Source organism: Ambystoma mexicanum, chromosome 1q (assembly GCF_040938575.1).
Source record: "Ambystoma mexicanum isolate Mex_15411 chromosome 1q, UKY_AmexF1_1, whole genome shotgun sequence".
NCBI lineage: Eukaryota > Metazoa > Chordata > Amphibia > Caudata > Ambystomatidae > Ambystoma > Ambystoma mexicanum.
In genome coordinates this window covers 848,063,527-848,084,356 of record NC_090922.1, presented here as the reverse complement: position 1 = coordinate 848,084,356, position 20,830 = coordinate 848,063,527, and the positions used below count along the sequence as shown (strand labels likewise).

Here is a 20,830-nt window from a genome sequence, read left to right as displayed (position 1 = left end):
TTTGGATATTGTATTGTTAAAGACTCCAATCAAGCATTCCCACTAGGTCAGTGCCTTGTCTGGGATTGCTCAAGGGAAGCCCTTATTTATATATTTTTATGACAAGTTATAATCTGGATGATGAACCCTTGTATCACGCCCCTCTCTGAGAATCCCCCTGACCCCACTGAGCCAAGAAGTAGGTTTGTTTTGCAAATTGAAAAGGTTTATTTGAAAAATTAAACAATAGATATATATCACACTTTTATAATAAATTCATATTTAATATCATACTTAGACATATGACAGTGATCAACAATGGATGATGTTATACTAGCACACTGGTTTAATTACTTAGGAGTAGTATAGAGGATAAGGTAGCTGAGAATGCTTTATATGGTACAAGGAAATGCAAGGTGGAAAAGAAGCAACACAGGAATAAACTTGATATGATTTCAGCAAAAGGTAATAGAATCACTTTTCCCCTTTTGGCAACTCACCCCCCCTTATGCAATAGAAGATGGAAGGGAGAGCCCACAGTTCTCAGGAATACAATCACAGTACAATACGTATTCAGTTCCCCCCTAGCGAGCTTAGTGAAACAGGGATGCTTTTAAACACAGGCAAAGTACTTTAAAGATGGTATGCAAAGAAGGGAAAAATATGCTAAAATGATTTTAATTCCCTCTAGGGGTTCAGGGTGAGTGAGAGATTCTTCACATCAGTTCAGGCCAGCCCTATCAATGATTCAGGTATGGTTACCAGGTTGAAAACGGAATTCCGTAATGGAAGCAAAAGACAAATATTTTTACACATGGCTGAAATGAAGCAAAATGTCAAATTGCTGCAATTTAGTCGTGTGCGTCGAGTGCAATTACGGAGGAAGTATAAGGAGTAGCAAGTCAATATAGAGCTTGTTAGAAATCTTAGAATCTCAGCTTTAAAATAAAAGTTATATCACGCTTATATCACAAATGGTTCAAGAGATACGGACTATTTTGTGAAGGTAGTTTTTCAGAAATGAAAGTTTAAAGTTTCAGAATGACAGATGACAGTTTTGCATCTTTGAATCAAAAGAAGGGACACGATTTCTATGATGCAGTTCCCAATAGGTTAAAATAGTTTGAATTAGATTATTTTAAACTAAGAGATTGGTTTTGCACAGTTCTGGCCGAGTACTCACACTATATTATGGACAGGAATGCGACTTCGTCACGGATCGGGTCAGGATTGGCTGCCGTTCTCTCGCCACTTGGTACTGGTTCTGCGCACAGCGATCTGGGTCAGCTCTGAGCACCGCACAGTTCTGGTCTCTCTAGATCTCTGGTCTCTCTGGATCTCTGGTCTCTGGAGATTGATGGATTTAAAGTCTGGAGTCTCTGGATGTGAAGTCGTCTGTCAGCGTGCTCCGCAAGGAAATGGAAATTGAATGTCCCTACCTGTCCTGCACAGTCTCCTTTTATGTGTTTAGAAAGTGGGTGGGTCGGCTCATTCTGCATGCCCAATCCTCTCAACTTATCATTGGCCAGTTCCTCTTCTCTCCCTTGATTGGGGGAACTGAGTTGTGAGTCAGGGTGATGCTGCCATTTACAATCTATTGAAGAAACGCCCCTTTGCTTTTGCTTTAGAAAATCATTCTCATAACTAAACATATTTCTCAAATGCACAAGTGGTTGACATTACATGTACAGATTGCAGATGACTTAAGGTACATTCTGGCCCAACTCTGATCTTCCTGGGGGCTAACATTCAAAAATGGCAACTTATTTTTGTTTTTAGTTGGTTTACCAATGTTAAATCTTTTCCCAAAATTACACAAATGTACACCCCCCTTCTACACATATTCCAGTAATTCACTAGGTCTCTAGCATAAGCACAGTGTCTGCAGTATTAATAATTAGAGGGGTTCGGTCCTAGGACACTGCACAAATTGGAGTTTGGTCTCAAATCGTGAGGGCCTTTTTCATTTTGTGGACCCCCAAATTGCACATTTCTGTGAGCTTAATACAAGATTTTATAAGCAATTAAATCAAACATACATTTGCTGCAATATGAATTCACACTCCAGTCTGGCCCGCCCCTAGGAACTGGGAGAGTCAGGGATCACATGTCTCTCCTACCAGGCAGAGCTCTGTTTACAGTCAACACCCAAATCAGCATATCCTATTCAATGGAAAGAGTCTTCTGTGTCGGCTGAGGTCAGCAGACAAGGGGGCCACTCTGCATTTGGTTAGCATGTCCATGTGATCTCCTGGCTTCTTATGTGGAGTTCTGAGGTGAGAAGGTTTCCCAGCCTCTTGGACTGTTAATTGAATCAGCCTATCTTCTGTGAACAGCAGGTGTTTATGAATTTTAATTAACCAAAATGATTTGTTGTTTCCAGCTGGCTCAGGATCCTTTGGCAACTCCTGAAGTACAGTTCTACTGTCAGAGTTTAGACCACTAGCGCCGGCTTGTGTCCAAAGCTGGTACTGTACCCATTTTTTAGGTGTGGTCTTGAATTTGACAGGAGGATATTGCTTGACAGCTCTAATCCTTGCTGCCATTGTTTTGATGGGCATCCTTACAGTAAAGTGGTGATGTGGAACCCCCCACAAGAAGGTTGAATCTTTAGAGTGGCCTTGTGCCCATGATTTTAGCAACTTTTTGACATCAATTAAAAACGGATTTTGAACAAATTGAAATGGACATTTTGAGCTTGCACTTCAGAGAAACAGCTGTGATTTCAAGGCGCTTTTGATCTAACAGGCACTGCTATTTTTCCTTTGGCACCACCTTTCACCCCTGGCGCTTCCAGTCCATCACGCTTGCACTGGTGGGTGGCAGGTTCGGCGACCATTTTGGTGTGCGCAAAACTGCACGGTTCTCCTGGATTCTTGAATTTACTAAGCCCACAGCACAAATGTTGTAGCCTAATAAGTTGAACGTGGGTCAAGACACCCAACAGTATGTATACAACGAGATGGTTTGAATAAATGGACTGTCATGATCTCTGCTTCCAAAAGGTCAGGGTTTTCCCAACTCCCTTGGAAGCAGATCCATAACCCAGGTTCCGAGTGCCAACCAGTCCCAATTGGGACCTTTTGGACCCAGTCCTGGCGCCAGTGGCACCAGGCTCATAAATATGCCCAGTCCCAGTGCTGGAAGCGCCGGGCTCATAATGCTTGGGTGGACTTACCTTCAGCAGACCATGCTGCTTACTTGCCTGCCAGTTGAGCCTCTGATCCTCTTCTGTTTGGAACTACTTTTCCTGTTGGGTGCGGCTGGAGCCACTCCCTAGATTCAGAACACTGGAACTCTTCTGGAAGGCAGGAACTCTTTTCTTACCAGGAACTCTTTTCTTACTTAGGCGTGGCTGTGGAAGGAGACACCTAAGCACTACAGGAGGCTATTTAAACCACACCCGGTGGATGAATCTTGCTTTGCGTTATTCTGCAACCTCTGCAGCAGAACGCTCATCGTGTCTTCTGCATCCGGTCCTGGGCCTAAGGAAAAAGGCTTACCATCCTGAATCCAGTCTTCAGCAACACCTATAAAGACAAGAAAGAACAGGTTAGCATTCCGGCATCTGAAAGGCAAAGGCTTACCATCCTGAATCCAGTCTTCAGCAACACCTATAAAGACAAGAAAGAACAGGTTAGCATTCCGGCATCTGAAAGGCAAGTTTACCAACTCTTCGCACGCTCCGGAGGCCTTCGGCGCTGCATCCCGCATCTGAAAGACAAAACAAGGTGCGTTTAAAGACATTGGGGAACTTTAATACTCACGTGCCATTACTCCTTTCCACATCTAATCCAGTGGGTATTCCGGCACCCTGCAGCCGCTCCGAACTCGTACCTGCAAAATAAAAAGACAGTTAGAGCGCATAGTGAAGCAGGCAACAAGCGCTTACTTACATGCTTCCAGGCGCTTCTATTCATCACACGGGCTCCATCTTCAACTCACTTCAGCCCGTCATCCGCCATCGCCGGAACCCTGCAAAACAAGAGACATCATTACTAAAGACTTTAAAGACATTTGAATGACTCGAAACTTACCGCTCGTGCAGTAAACGACGGACAGCAGTCCTCTGAAGTCAAGAGGCCTGCGCTACCTATCCAGTGAAGAAACTGGTTACAGCACCCTGCCCCGAGGCAGATGGAGAGCTCGGCATTCACTTACCTAAGGTGAGAGCGTTAACCTTTGGGGGTCTACAGGAGAGGAGAAGAGGAAAGAGATAGGGACACCCCAATAACCCCAGTTCATTAACCCCATATTTTCTATCTGCAGACATCTTACTCTACACGTCAGGCATACAGTGCACAGAGGTCCAGCCCAAAGAGCCAACCGGGTGCTACACATCACCTTTGAAGATACGGTAGTCGCCCAGTCAAGACCGGCGCCTCTGCGAGAATCAGGTGAGCGTTACAGAACGCAAAGCCCACCGCAAAACTCTCGCCCAGGCGCTATGGAAACCTCGGATACTGACCCCCTAGCCCGGTTACTTGGGGAACTAAGGGCAGAAGTGCATGCAGCTCGTCAGGAAACGAATGCTCTAAGAAGGGAACTAATTATTTCCAAGGAGAGAACAGACAATCTTGCTAGACAAGTGCTACAGTCACAAGCCGGACAGACCCCGTTACCCGCATCAGGGGCAAATCTTCCTTCAACATCCTCTATGAATCCAGTGCAGATCAACCTACCTGGGAATGTACCTCTGGCTCTGCCCGAACGATTTTCTGGTGACCCAAAGAGGTTTGCAGTATTTATCAATCAGTGCCGGTTGCACTTCTTATGCCGGCCAGCAGCCTTTCCAACTGATCAAGCAAAAGTAGCTTTTGTACTTTCGTACCTTAGTGGCAATGCGGCAGACTGGTCGATCCCTCTAGTTAATCAAGATGATCCGGTTCTCCATGATTTTCAAGCCTTTCAGCTTAGTATGGAAAAACTGTTCGCAAGACATTCACAGGGGCAGGCCTTGGACAATGAGCTTCTTTCGTTGCGACAGGGTAATCAAGACCTTTTGGCTTATATTGCATCTTTCAATAGACTAATAGTGGAAACTCAATGGCCTGAGGACAAAAGGATTACGCTGTTTTATAGAGGTCTACGTGGAGAGCTCAAAGACGTTTTAGCCCAAGTAGTGAATCCCCCACAAGACTGTTCGGATTATATAGACTTGGTCGTTCAAATAGATCACAGGCTGCAGAACAGGAAGGCCGATCGTTCCAAGTTTGATGCTCGAGTATTTTCCAAACCGCCAACTCCTTCCAAAGGAGTAGACTCCGGGGAACCCATGCAAATAGGGGGTCTGAAAGGTCCTCTAACACAAAGGGAGCGGGAAAGGAGGAAACAGTTGCAATTATGCCTATATTGCGGAAACTCAGGGCACTTTCTTCGAGACTGTCCGGTGAAACCTGCCAAGAAGGCAGTAGGAGCTGCAGTTACCAAAGTTACAAACTCTGAGCAGGGAAACGACCTCGCCCGACAAGAATAGAGGTCCTCTTGCCGAGCGTGAAAACCAGTTCCGTGACCTCGCATTTCGTGATACCTATGGTCCTCATTAGCCCTGATAATCCGGATCGATTACATGCAATTGAAGCTTACGTCGACAGCGGTGCCATCGGCAATTATGTGGATCATGAAATGGTTTTGAGGATGAATCTAACTCTTTGTCCCAAGGCTGTAAAGGACGTCATTACTACGGTGGATGGTACGGAGATAGCCTCCGGGCCAGTAACGCATACCACTCAAGAGGTGACGCTAGTAAGTCAAGATGGACACCATGAGAAGATCGTGTTCGATGTGATCAAGGCCCCTCAGTTTCAGTTTATTCTAGGAATACCTTGGTTAGAGAAACACAATCCTCTGATCGATTGGCGAGCAAGAACGGTCCAGTTTCCAGAATGTGTCTCTACTTGTCACCCTCCACCTGGTGTTGCACTGGTCGCAATTTCTTCAGAGACTCCCCAGTTACCTCCCGAATACCTAGAATACCAAGATGTTTTCCGGAAGGATCAGGCTAACTCTCTACCTCCTCATAGGTCTTATGACTGCCAGATAGACCTGATACCTGGATCTACTCCTCCTTGTAGTAGAATTTATGCCCTCACCGAGCCTGAGAACCTTCACCTTCGACAATACCTGGATCAATACCTGGCAAATGGGTTTATTCGTCCTTCCAAGTCCCCTGCTTCTTCAGCTTTGTTCTTCGTTCCAAAAAAGGAAGGAGACCTTAGAACTTGTATCGATTATCGCTCCCTGAACCAGATCACCGTTAAGAATAGATATCCGTTACCTTTGATCCCTGAACTCCTGGACCAAGTCAGAAAAGCATGCATATATACAAAGCTGGATCTTAGAGGAGCTTACCACTTGGTACGAGTAAAAGAGGGCGATGAATGGAAGACTGCCTTCCGCACCAAGTATGGGCTATTTGAATATCAGGTCATGCCCTTCGGACTTTGCAATGCCCCGGCCGCCTTTCAATATTTTATGAACGATGTCCTCAGAGAGCTCATAGATGTATGTGTTGTTGTTTACATTGACGACATCCTCGTTTATTCTTCATCGGAATCTGAACATCGGAAACACGTGAAAATGGTCCTCGAAAGATTGCGTCAACACAAACTTTTCGCTAAGTTGGAAAAATGTGTTTTCAACGTGACTGAAGTTGAATTCTTGGGATTCATATTATCACCTGGCGGAGTGCGTATGGATTCAAAGAAGGTCGATGCAGTTCTCAAATGGCCATCACCATCCTCCGTAAAAGGTGTGCAAAGCATGTTAGGCTTCGCTAACTTTTACCACAGGTTTATCCCCGAATTCTCTCGAATAGTCCAGCCCATCACTGCCTTGTTAAAGAAAAACAAACGTTTTGAATGGTCTACCGAGGCGGAACAAGCTTTCCAGGATTTGAAGACTAAATTTATCTCTGCACCAATCTTAAAACACCCTCGCCCCGAACTCCCCTACATCGTGGAAACTGATGCTTCAAGCCTTGCCATGGGGGCAGTTCTATCACAAAAGGACCCGGTAACCAATCAGTTGCATCCCGTGGCATTTTGGTCCCGCAAATTCTCGCCTCCTGAAATCAATTACACGATTACTGACAAGGAACTTCTGGCTATCAAGTCTGCCTTTAAGGCTTGGCGGCATTATCTGCTGGGGGCCCGACACACCGTTACTGTGATTACGCATCACCGAAACCTGCAATATTTGAAGACCGCAAAAGCCCAATCCTCTAGACAACTCCGTTGGGCATTATTCTTTGCCGAGTTTGACTTCATAATTACCTATCGACCTGGTACAAAGAACGGTAAAGCCGATGCCCTTTCTCGGATGGGAGTGGAAGAACACTTGGTCAACCCTAAACCTGTACCAATCATTCCCGAACAAAGAATTCTGGGTGTAATCACCACAGAATCCATAGAGGAAGTTAAGGATAAAGCCAGGCAACTTGTAACTCCAGCAGACATACAGAATTGGCATCTGCAGGGAAAGGACTTTGCAGTAAAGGACAACTTATTGTATTTCCAAGAACGATTATACCTACCCAGCACAGATTTACAGAAAAAAGTAATCTCTTGTTATCACGACTCTTTAATGGAAGGTCATCCCGGTATAGCCAAGACCTCAGAAAAGATCAAGCGCTACTTCTGGTGGCCGTCTTGGAAAAAAGATATCAGAGACTTTATAATGTCCTGTGGAGTATGCGCCCAAAACAAGAGTCAAAAGGAAAGACCAGCAGGCCTCTTACGCCCTATTGACATCCCACCTCGCCCTTGGCATACGCTTTCTATGGACTTCATCACCGATCTACCTCCATGCTCCGGATACAATACGATTCTAGTAATCGTGGACTTATTCTCCAAGATGGCGCATTTCATTCCGCTCAAAGGCTTGCCAACAGCAGCAACTCTGGCCCGAGAATTTCTCGAAAACATCGTCCGACTGCACGGTTTTCCTTCGGTTCTAATTTCGGATCGAGGTAGTCAATTTATTTCTCATTTTTGGCGAAGTTGCTGTCGGTCGGCTCAAATTGATGTGAGACTATCGACCAGTCACCACCCTCAGACCGACGGACAAACCGAGAGGACCAATCAAACTCTGGAACAGTATTTACGCTGCATGCTGCAACAAACTGAAAAAACTTGGAAAGATATCCTTTGGATAGCCGAGTATGCCTACAATAACTCTGTCCATTCGGGAACTGGGAAAACCCTGTTTTTTCTTTTGTACGGCAGTCACCCTCGAACCTCGGAGTTGGATCCCCTCCAAGATCTTGAAACACCAGCAGTAGACTACCTGCATTCTACAATCACCCAAGCCTTTAAGGAAGCTGTTTCTCACCTTCAAAGGGCTAAAGAACAATACAAGAAAGGAGCAGATCAACATCGGAAGGAAGCCCCTCACTATCAAGTAGGGGATCAAGTCTGGTTATCCACCAAATATCTATCTCTAAAAGGGCCACGCACATTCAACCCAAGATACCTTGGTCCCTATTCCATCACTACCATAGTAAACCCAGTAGCGGTCAAGTTGGACTTGCCCCCGCACATGAAGATACATCCGGTCTTCCACGTCTCTCTATTAAAACCCGTGCAACCTCAAACCCGACTAACCAAATCTCCAAAACCTATCCTAGTGGATGGAGAACTCGAGTTTGAAGTCAAAAGCATTCTGGACTCCAAGATCTCCAAATCTAAACTATTCTACCTAATTGACTGGAAAGGCTACGGCCCCCAAGAGAGATCCTGGGAACCTGCTGAATATGTCCACGCTCCTCGCCTAATCAAAAGATTTCACCGAACATTTCCTGAAAAGCCAAAACCCCCGGAGAAGCCCGGTTTGGGAGGGGCCTTGAGGGGGGGTACTGTCATGATCTCTGCTTCCAAAAGGTCAGGGTTTTCCCAACTCCCTTGGAAGCAGATCCATAACCCAGGTTCCGAGTGCCAACCAGTCCCAATTGGGACCTTTTGGACCCAGTCCTGGCGCCAGTGGCACCAGGCTCATAAATATGCCCAGTCCCAGCGCTGGAAGCGCCGGGCTCATAATGCTTGGGTGGACTTACCTTCAGCAGACCATGCTGCTTACTTGCCTGCCAGTTGAGCCTCTGATCCTCTTCTGTTTGGAACTACTTTTCCTGTTGGGTGGGGCTGGAGCCACTCCCTAGATTCAGAACACTGGAACTCTTCTGGAAGGCAGGAACTCTTTTCTTACCAGGAACTCTTTTCTTACTTAGGCGTGGCTGTGGAAGGAGACACCTAAGCACTACAGGAGGCTATTTAAACCACACCCGGTGGATGAATCTTGCTTTGCGTTATTCTGCAACCTCTGCAGCAGAACGCTCATCGTGTCTTCTGCATCCGGTCCTGGGCCTAAGGAAAAAGGCTTACCATCCTGAATCCAGTCTTCAGCAACACCTATAAAGACAAGAAAGAACAGGTTAGCATTCCGGCATCTGAAAGGCAAAGGCTTACCTACTCTTCGTACGCTCCGGAGGCCTTCGGCGCTGCATCCCGCATCTGAAAGACAAAACAAGGTGCGTTTAAAGACATTGGGGAACTTTAATACTCACGTGCCATTACTCCTTTCCACATCTAATCCAGTGGGTATTCCGGCACCCTGCAGCCGCTCCGAACTCGTACCTGCAAAATAAAAAGACAGTTAGAGCGCATAGTGAAGCAGGCAACAAGCGCTTACTTACGTGCTTCCAGGCGCTTCTATTCATCACACGGGCTCCATCTTCAACTCACTTCAGCCCGTCATCCGCCATCGCCGGAACCCTGCAAAACAAGAGACATCATTACTAAAGACTTTAAAGACATTTGAATGACTCGAAACTTACCGTTCGTGCAGTAAACGACGGACAGCAGTCCTCTGAAGTCAAGAGGCCTGCGCTACCTATCCAGTGAAGAAACTGGTTACAGCACCCTGCCCCGAGGCAGATGGAGAGCTCGGCATTCACTTACCTAAGGTGAGAGCGTTAACCTTTGGGGGTCTACAGGAGAGGAGAAGAGGAAAGAGATAGGGACACCCCAATAACCCCAGTTCATTAACCCCATATTTTCTATCTGCAGACATCTTACTCTACACGTCAGGCATACAGTGCACAGAGGTCCAGCCCAAAGAGCCAACCGGGTGCTACACATCACCTTTGAAGATACGGTAGTCGCCCAGTCAAGACCGGCGCCTCTGCGAGAATCAGGTGAGCGTTACATGGACCAAGTGGAATGTGTTCTGTGATAATTGAACCTAAATGATAGAAATAAAATAAAATCTTGTTGATGTGATCCATAAGTACCATACCATGCATTGGGGGCAAGCGTTAAGTTGGCTGGATTAAATAAGGAGGACCCCAACTACTTGAATTCATAAATGTAAACACAGGTCTTTCTTCAGTGCTTATACAGAAAGGTTGTTCGCATTGGTTTTCTGACAAGAGCAATGCTAGATAAATATTCACAGAGTGTGTATTAAGTGTGGTCTGCTGTGGAGTCAAGTTGCTGCTCTGCTGTGCCGGAAGTCTATTTTCAGTTTCTAATGAACTGTATCCAGTCCCACAACTTAAAAACTTCACTCCCACGCAGAGCGCACCCAGAGTGTGTATTGAGAGTGATCTGCTGTGGTCCATGGTGGGCCGGGCTGGGGCAGAGCAAAGGTCAGATAATGTGGACAAGGAAGAAATCTGGTGCACCTCGATTTAGCAGCGCAAATAGCATGGGACGGGCGTCATCCCTGTACAAGGGGCAAGCTGCGTCTGCTAAGTGACTCAGCATTCTCTAAGAAACCGGCACCCTCAAAATCCTGTGAGAAAAAGAACGTGGAGGTAATGGTTGTGGAAACACATGACTTACTTGAAACATTGCCTGTAAGCTATCAGTCGGTTATGGAATGCCGGGCAGAACTGCAGCTTGTATTTATACATGGGGTGGTTGACGAGAAGATAACAGAGCAAGTGGGAGGCTGATTGGATCAAACCCATGATATGGCTTCCCGTGAGGTCATGCTGCAGCATTCAAGGGGAGAGAGGATAAATCAGAAAATAGGGGAGAATGGTGACGATCCCTCGCAAGTGTTTAAACCTGGACCCGAAAGGTCTCGGGATCCGATCGATGCTGCCTGTTCAGTCAACAAATCACGGGTGTATCATATTTTCCTCTTGGAATCTCTCAATATTATTGGAGGGGGTGGGCGTGATGAACTGGAAACCTCAGAACTGGATGTAGGAGCTGAAAGGGACAGGAAGGAAGAGCCCTTAAAGAGCGCTAAGAGTGCGGCTGCGGCTCAACTGCCAAACGCAGTCACAGCTGAAGTGAAAGCTAGCTGCTCTCTAGGAGGGAGATATTGACTTGCACAGGAAAATGCATTTTTTCGATTTAAAAAAAACCAAGGAAGCATGGAGGCGACAGACTGCTATGAAATAGCTGATTGTGTTCTCTTTGAGTCAGTGGTGTTAGTGGAACAAGACGTGCAGCAGTAGCCAGCTAAAGGTGGGGGTTTGGAAAATACAAGTAAAAAATATAGTTCTCCCGCTTCCTTCTAACTTTGATTTTAGCAACATTCTTATTGTGCAGGATGGTGAAAGGCCTGGAGCATCCCAACTGTTTCATCATGAAAGGAGCCACAGGGCGGTGGTGAACGATGGAACGTCATTGCTGAAGAGCCTCCCTCCTGTGTCCACGAGAGAGATGAAGAGTGAAGGCAGAAAGGGTATGATTGAGGTCTTTAAAATAAGTGATTGGGGTGCACAGAAATGGTTGCCCACCCATCCAACGTTGGGCAAACTTCATGCAGTAACTGTAACTGGGGAGGACAGAGGGACCAGTGAGAACCTATCCACAGAGAGGGTTTCTGCCAAGGTGGTGGAGTGCTCTTTAAGTAGGGGAGCACTGGTGGTCTCAAACGAGCCTACTACAGTGAGGCAACTAACCTTGAATAGGAGGAGACTAACATCAGAGCAGGTGGGAGTGCAACAGGACCCTTCTGGTTCGACAGGGTGCCAGAGGGACAGTCGGGTTCAGGGTGATGTTGATCTCTGCACCAAGGAGGACGTCTTAATCCTCTTCTGAGAGCTCTCCATCATCAGAAGCATATAGCACTTCACCTGCGGCTGGCTGTAGTAGGAAAATGGGTTTGGGTGTGTTTGACCAAACTAGGGACAAAATTATTGTTTCCTTCAAAGATTGGTCATGATAGTGTTAAGTTTCTGGCTTTCGCTGTTGACATGGTACTATTTGATGCAGTGAGAATTAGGTTACAATGTGTCCTTTCTCTTACGGAAAATGATCAGAGCAAACAATAATTTAGAGATCAATATCTCAAAGATGGGCATCATGATATTTAAAAGTAATTTAAGCAGGAATGATGAACTTGGCCTATACTAAATAATAAATTGCAGATTTGTAGCTTATACCTGGGTTATCCTTTTATTTAGTTGGGGAAACCTCACCTCATAGTGTGGGGCGCTACATCAATTATGCTGGTAGAGACAGGTAAAAAGCCACATTAGGATGGGTTCACAAATTGGGAAAGCCTCACCTCATGGTACAGGGATGCTGTTAAAGAGGCAATGGTTTTGTAGCACAGTGAGTGGGATCAGTGGTAAGTTTACTTGTATTGTGATTTTTCTATGGGGCATTCCATGCTTGACCACATAGGGCCACTATCAGTGTGGTGTCATGAACAGGAATGACTTGTGCCCTTTCATTATAACATTATAACATTTTTCGGATTGAAGGACATTTACCGGATGGTGACAGGTTACGGTTATGAACAGAAACCAGAGACAGATACTGGAGGACATTATGGCATATTAGTGTCTTCATATCTACAAATTAGACTACTCCTGCGGCCAGAGTGCAGGAGAGGTGGATTGGTGTTTAATTTCATGAGAGGGTAGGGGCTTTGGGGGAAGGAGTCGTTCCATTGCTGGCAAGTAGAATGTGAGTCTCAATTTGAATACCTACACTGAGTTTATGGCTTTCATAGTCATGGAGGGAGAGTATTCCAATGGAGTTGGGCAAGATGGGAAATGAAGCAAAAGTGGGGAGGAAATAGGGAGGCAGGGGTTCTAATAGAATGTGAAAAGATGGTGAGAGGAGGTCCAAGTAAGAAAGTACAGTGAAATGCATTTAGTGAGGTAGTTGGAGGGGGGGAGGCAAGACCTTGGAGGGATTATTTGGTAAATAGCAGGAATTGAACCGGAAAAAAATGTTTTCATTGAGAGACATTCAACTCGGAGAAAGTAAGGAGAGTTGGGGGATAACCTGCCTTGGTTAAAAAGTATTCATGTCCCTCAGTTTAGTCCTTTGTTGAGAGGGCAGAAGACTAGAGGGGTAGATCAACAAGGACACTGATACAATGTTACTGTTTTCCGAGTACAAGTGTATGGTTAGGAGTTTTAGTTGAGTGGTGCGTGAGGTGAGTGTGGACTTTACTAATGATTAGGAGTTTGAGCCTAGCTGCGGTGGTAGTGGCAGTGATGGACTGATAAGAGTTTCAGGTCACTGTCTGAGAGAAGCCCAAGATTGTCCTCATTGTTTAAGGAGATGAGGAGATCAGTGGGAAAAAGATGGGAGATGACTTCCAACTTTGAAGAGTTTTGTATGTGGTAGCATAGAGACATCCAGTGGCAGACACCATTTAGAGAGTTGGTTATGCATTTGGAGACTGCAGGGGTGAAGGTGATGAAGAACTAGAATATATAAGAATCATCAGCAACAAGGTGAGGCAATGAGTTTGATGAAGGAGAAGAGCTAAAGGGTGAAGAGTAGATGCTGATCCTTGAGACACAGCCATAGGAAGAGGCGTTGGGGAGGAGGTGCAGGATTCACATGAGATGGCAAATCAGTCATTGAGGACGACACACATATATATATATATAGTGTTATGTAACTCTTTCTGTACTTGCTTGAAGGCAAGTAGAGAAAGAGTTTTGAGAAGGAAGGGATGATCCACAAGCGGCACCACAATAATTCATTCAAACACTGATTGTAGTTGTATTTTGTGCATCCTAATATTCATTAGGTAAGAAGTTACATTCCTTGGTGATGTGTGGTAAATTGCCCTTAGTGAAACACATGTTTCGGCAAATTCAATGCCTTTTTCAATCACGGCTATAAATCTTATAGTTTGCGACATTTGACATTTAAAGAAAACAAATAATACATTTGAAGATAAATCGTTTGGAGTTTACAAACCAAAAAAAAATTAAAAAAATAAAGAATCGAGATAAATAACAGACATTAATGGTTTTTGTCACAGAGAATCCGGGTGGGTGGAATGGGGGTAGAGATCTGAGGAAAAATGAGAAAAAGCATACACACAGGTTAGTTATGAATATATTCTCTACTTGTTGTAATTTGGTTAAAGTGTTCACCATTGACAGTCCTCAAGGTGGACTTACCCAGTCATGCTTTCAATTTGAGTGGCTCTAGTGATGCTATTCACATATAGTTTTACGGGTTAAATCCCACCTAGAAAAAAGAAAATATTCAAACTTGACTAGAGCCAATTCCACGAGAGAGAGCGGCTAACTCTTTATACTTCTGTCCTGTGCCCAATAGACTGATATATTTTGTCATATTGTCGCTGACTATGTTGAGAAATGCATATTCATATGTTGTATTGGTGCCTGTGCAGCGTGTTAATTACAGGGTTGCTGCAACATGTCCTACTCATATTTGGGCGCACACTGCTTATTTAAAATGTCTATTGTGGCGCTGCAAAAAAAAGTGAAGAAGGAGGGTTTCCTCTCTTTTGGTTCATTTATCACGGAGCAAGGAGTATTTCTCTGTAACTTCACCAGCATGCGACACCCTTATCAGCACGGGGCATTTTAAATTGATATCTTAAGACCCCAATATACAACAAATATGATCCACAATGGCATGGGCAGATAAAAGGTCTAGAAAGATGAGAAGGGAGGAGAGATGAGAGTGGTGGCCAGTGGTAAGAGATTTGGTGACACAGAGCAAAATCTCAGTGGACTGCCAAGGTATTCCTATTTGTGGTGCAATCATGTGCTTAGTTAAACATCCCATCACGACACCTGAGTGGGATGTTGCTCTAGCATTCTTCCGAATGTCCCAGTTCTGACCGAAAGGTGTGTCACATCACCTCTGCATTATGTTGGCTGGATGTGTGCACATTGGGATGGGTGAGGCACATACATGGTGGGTGGTGTGTAAATACTTGCATTGGAGAGGTAAAGTGCCATGTGCTTACCCAGCGGAATGACCCTTTGTAGTGGTAATCCCTCGACAATGGTTTGCAGGTTGCTCTGAGCCAGTATTTTGAGTCAACAGTGGAGCCAGGCAATATCCGGTCTGCATCACTGGCCACATGCATGTTGATTGATTGCTGCATGTGCCTTTTCTTAAAGACCTGCTCTCGTGACCATAGTGGTACAAAGGCCACATGCATGCAGTACAGGGCCCCAACCATGTTGGTAAAGACTGCTATGTCATAGAACTTGGCCTGCACATGCTTGAGGGTTCATCTGCCACATTCTTCGAGGCCCTCAGACTAGGGCCAGCGCTGCACAAACAAATCAAATAAATTGATTAAATAAGTGCCACATGCATGCAGTACAGTGCACCAACCATGTTGGGCAAGCCTGATATGGCATGTAATTGACCCATCACTAATCTACCATACCTTGCCAGAATCATGGAACGTTTCATGACAAGTTAACTCAAACAAAGCATCACAAACAACCTCATCACCGTCTTCCAATCAGTCTTTCAACACAGCCACTGCAACACTTCACATCCCAGGTAACATCCATGATGTAACTGACAAAGGATAGACGCTCCTATTCTTACTGCTGTACGTATCCACTTCATTCAACACCATTGACAACACCATTGTCCTAAAAATCATATCCCACAATATGAAACTCTTAGGCAATGTTCTCAACTGTTTCACCTCATTTCTCATTGACAAGATAGACTTTGTCTCCAAGGCCCCTTATTAATCTAACACACCCCAGTCAGGCATGGGATCCCCCAAGGATCCCAACTATTTCCCTTACTCTTCACCCTGTATGTTGAATCCCCCAGAGAGACATTTGGCAGCCAGAACCCGCATGTTCCCCAATATCCATACAATATGCACGTATACTTACAAATCTCCTCCCCCTCACAACTCCACATCCTCAAAGCTGTCTGTCCACCATCACCACCCGCATGGCCACCCACATCGAAATCAATGTTTCCAAAATGATATACCTCCTCATGTGTGCCCCCTGGCACAACCCCAACAGGAGACCCTGGATCAACTAACTTGCCACAGACAAACCACACATATCTTTCTCCACACCTGTCAAATCCGCAGGATCCATCATAGAACCTCCTACCATTGACACACCACACACCAGCTGTCATAACCAAAAATGCAAACTATAAATCCACCTCCTAAGCAAGAACAGACACATCTGTCCCCTTGATGACTTCAGCACTAATTCTACCTAAGCTGTTCTATGGAAATGCACTCTGCATCAAGTACAAAGCCAACCACCTCAAACCCTCCATCAAACCTTCATCACAAACTGAAATCCATTAGACACACAAACACCAGACAAGCTAACCAAAATCTCCTACGGAATCCACTCTGCAAATTACTATACACAAAAAAAGGCATTCACCCTGAGGGCACACAGAGCCTGGAACGCTCTACCACTCCAAGTGTGCACCACACCCTCCATCACTTTCTCAAAAAGCCTAAAAACATTCCTCTTTTCCCACACGTAATCCAGCAACATGACCTCCCCTGCCATCCACTGTCTATCCTTACCAACCTATACTGTCCTGAAAAAATGTGTAACTTCTGTTTCACCTCGCATCTTTTTAAATGTTGCACTTTGTAAGGCACTGTGAGACCCTCTGGTTAGGGCTAGCACTGGACAAAGATGCAAATGAAATAATAAAATAAGTACCGCATGTATGCCAGACTCCTTCGGTCCAGCCCCCTCACCCACCTTTGAGGCAAAACACTTTGGGATCATCTTTGACTCCTCTCTCTCTTTCTCTCCACACATCACAGATCTTGCCAAGAAGTCCAACTTTCCTGTCCACCTTCTCAGGAGCATTTTTACCTTTCCTCACCTTCCCCAGAAGCTTAATGTTTCCAGAGCCCCGGTTCTCTCTAGGATTGATTGCTGCAACAGCCTCTTTCTCACTCTACCTTTTTCCTCCCTTTGCCCCCACCAAGTAAACCACAATGGGACATTGAGAATTATGCTTGGCCTAAAGCCCAGGGACTGCATCTCTCCTCTGGCATACCGGTTACTGCAAGGATCAAATTCAAGACCCTCTGCATCATCCACAAGGCTGTCTGGGGCCTGGGACCTCTTTATATCCAGCTTTCCCTCCCTAAATACCTCCTGACCAGATGCCTTGGGTCCTCTGCCTCCAACTCTCTGCAGGTCAAACGTTTCTCCAAGCAAAGAGTGGGAGATAGATCCGACCGGCTCCTCCTGCTGAAATGGCCTCCCTTGCCCCCATCTGACGTGAGCTAGATCTTCTAAAGTTCTGGAAACTTTTCAAGACTTTCCTTTTCTCCTCATCCTTCCCTCTCCCACTCCTGTGCTAACTCTTCCGCTGCCCTGTGACTGGGACTGTACCTTTCAGAGTCATACAGGGGCCATACCACGCCCCACTATGCCCCCCTGCATCCTTTACCAGCACTTGCCCTCTGGCTCCCTTTCCCAGACTAACCCAACTTGGTCTACCCTGTTCACTGCACTCATCCTCCCTTTCCCCCATTTTTCCCCTGGCACTTACCCCCCCAGCACTTTCCTGCAGACTCCCCACTACTGCACTTCTCTCTCCACCCCATAACCGCTGCACTTACAGGCTTCTCAAGAACTTGCACGGTAGGATTGTCACAAGGCCAATATAATCGTCTTTTGTTTTTCTTGTATTCCCTTGCCCCCCTCCCTCCTCCCGCCCTCATCTTGTCTTGTGGCATCTGGAAACATAGGAGGCATACAAATGTCCAATAGAAAATAAATATAATACATTCCTGGTCCAGGACCATGTTGGGGAAGTCTGCTATCGTATAGAATGTTACTGTCACATGGTTGAGGATCTCCGGATTGTTGGGGAATATAATGTGGCACCACGGCCCTCTCGTAGTGGCAGCAAGCACATGTGTTAGGATGAGGAAAACCAGGCCTGGGAGGTGCCATGTGCTGGGTGTCTCAGTTTTGCAATGTACCAGTGGCACAGAAATGCAGCACTGTCAGGAACTTCAACAGATGGTGATTGTTGTGACTGTTTCCTTGTTTGGCTAGGAGAGCGAATATAGTGGGCATGTGCTGGGGGAATCTGGGAATGACCTGCAGATCTGTGGCGGTATGGTAGTCCAGTCTGGTCCTGTGCACCGTCAGGGTGTAGGGCCTTTGTGCTCCCCTACCTCTACTCCTGGTTGGGTGATGCGCCTGGAGAGCCTGTCTGATGGGCTGCCTGGGCTGGGAAATGGAGGCCTGAATGATAGGTGGCCTGGGCTGGAAGCTGATGTTCTGGCTGATGGGCTTCCTGGGCTGAGGTCCTGGCTGATGGGCTGCCTGTTCGGTACGCTGTGGGTCTGACTATTGGGCTGCCTTAGGGTGGAGGCTGTGTCCTTGGCTGATGGACTGCCTGCCATGGGTTTCTGGCTGATGTGCTCCCTGGGGTCGGGGCTGTGGCCTTTGCTGATGGGCTGCCTGGGATGGGTTTCTGGCTGATGGACTACCTAGGCTGGGAGCCAGGGGCCTGGCGGAAGGGCTGACCGGCCTAGGGCGCTGGGGCCCTGGCTGATTGGCTGTCTGGGTTGCGGGTTGGGGCCTTGGCTGGTGGGATACCTTGGCTGGTAGCCTGGCTAATGGGCTGCCTTGTCTGTGGGCTAAGGGCCTGGCTGGTGAGCTTCCTAGTCTGGGGACCTGCCTGATGGGCTGACTGAGCTAGCGCCCTGTGGCCTTGCTGAATGGGCTACCTGGGCTGGGTTGGCTGCTCCTAGGGCAACACTGGCTGGTTCAGCAATGCCATTGTCTGGCTCAGTTGTACTGAGAAACATGAGTGCTTAATTTGTGCCGGTGTTTGCCGGTGGCCAACACTGGCACTGCTTTGTCGGCACCGACACTCTCTCTGCAGCTGCCCTTAATCATGGCTTGCTGCGCAGTGGTTTACAGAGATAGAGGCATTCATCAAAGAAAGTTAACAAATAAGTGTTAACTTTCAGTGATGAATGCACACCATTAGCTGAGGCTCTGCTGGCAGTGCTCCAGCCACCAGCAGCGGCAGCCCAGCTCAGATGCCTCAGAGCGAGATCTGGCACAGAGCCAGTAGCTGCAGAGCTCATACAGAGCTGCAGAATATGAAAGAGTTAAACCTGTGCAATTTCGACTGGTGGGTGGGTGTTAGACATCATTTATTTGACTGAGAACTCTTACTGTAATTCTGAGTGCACACACGTGTGGCACTTGCAGAAAGGCCAGTGTCTATATACGCTCAGTAGTACTGCTGGATAGGTTTGCCTTCTGTTATTAAAACACACATTTTGGAGATGCAGAGACTGAGCACTGCGGTTTCACATGTTTTCTCAGCATAGTGTGCTGTGCTGTGATTCGATTGAAAGCGAGGTGAGTCTTTGGGAGGTGAGAAGTTATGAAGCCGTCTGTGTTGTAATCTTTTGATTTATTTCTATGACCTTCACTGGGAGCGTAATGCAGACACTGCTTTGTGGTTCATATTCTTTCAGCAATCACCCACTAATATAAAAGAGCAAGTTTGATGAGTTTGTGCATTTTGCAGCTAATGTGCTGTAAAATGGACCGTTTGCCCCACATTTCCAAATGGTTGCCTGGTACTACCAATCAACGAATGGCAATTCACTATTATGTGTGAGTTCGAGGCGCACTGAAGTTTTCCTTCTAAACCCTATAGTGATATGTGTGATCTCCTGCCTTGAAATATTTGGCGTGAAAATGCAAATTGAAACTGAAAGCAGTGAAAGCTCGACTGAAAGAACAGAGCAATCCGATCTGGTGCTGGTAAGGAAGCCACATGAGGGAGAGGGAGAATGGGGAGCAGGGGGTCGATAGGAAGGCAGTGTCAGCGAGGAACGGGACAAGAGAAGCCTCGAGAGAGGGGGGGAGAAGACATCCAAAAGTCAGGCAAAGCATGGGAAAAGTGAAAGGAAGGCAGGAGGCAGTGAGGGGAGAGGAGACAGGCAGGTGGATGAGAATGATGAAAGGAAGACGAGGCACCAAGGGGACAATAGAAACAACCAGAGGGATGAGAAAGATGAAAGGAGGGCAGCCGGCTCCGATGGGACAGGAGAAACAGCCAGAGGGATAAGAAAGATGAAAGGAGGGCAGGAGGCACCATGGGGACAGGAGAAAGACAACCAAAAAGCCAAGCAGAGATTCAGGGAGGCCCCCAGCAACTGCCCCATGTTGCCATGTATTTATCTCTATATTACTTTTGTTCTGAGGCTTGTTTTACAAGCTGTATTTGCCAGAGCACTTGTGGCTGTCACTTCCCTTGGGGTGAGGCAGGTTAAATTAGTTACTTTTTGAAATATTTGATGTGTCAAGAGCAGAGACTGCATCAGGGCCTTTCAACTTTTCAGTTGAAAGAGGCCTTGAGCCTCAGGGAGGCCCCCAGCATCTGCCCTGTTTTGCCAGTCAGCAGTTTTATAACACAGCAATATATTTCTCTCTATCACCCCCTTACCATGGAGATGTGGTCAGAGGGAGAGGAGGCCCCGCATGGCCGCATCAGTTAGCTGAAATCCTAATTGTGGAACTCATGGTTCTTTTTGATAGTGCCTCACTACTGGTGGTTTCATACTATGATTTTGTGCTGCCTGATTTATTTTGTCT

At 46.3% G+C, this 20,830-nt stretch overlaps 1 protein-coding gene across 3 annotated transcripts in view; it reads left to right on the top strand.

Moving 5' to 3' along the window:
* Window positions 1-20,830, top strand: part of LOC138537920 (coagulation factor XIII B chain-like) — a 656,126-nt gene that overhangs the window by 610,494 nt on the left and 24,802 nt on the right. The window lies entirely within an intron of this gene.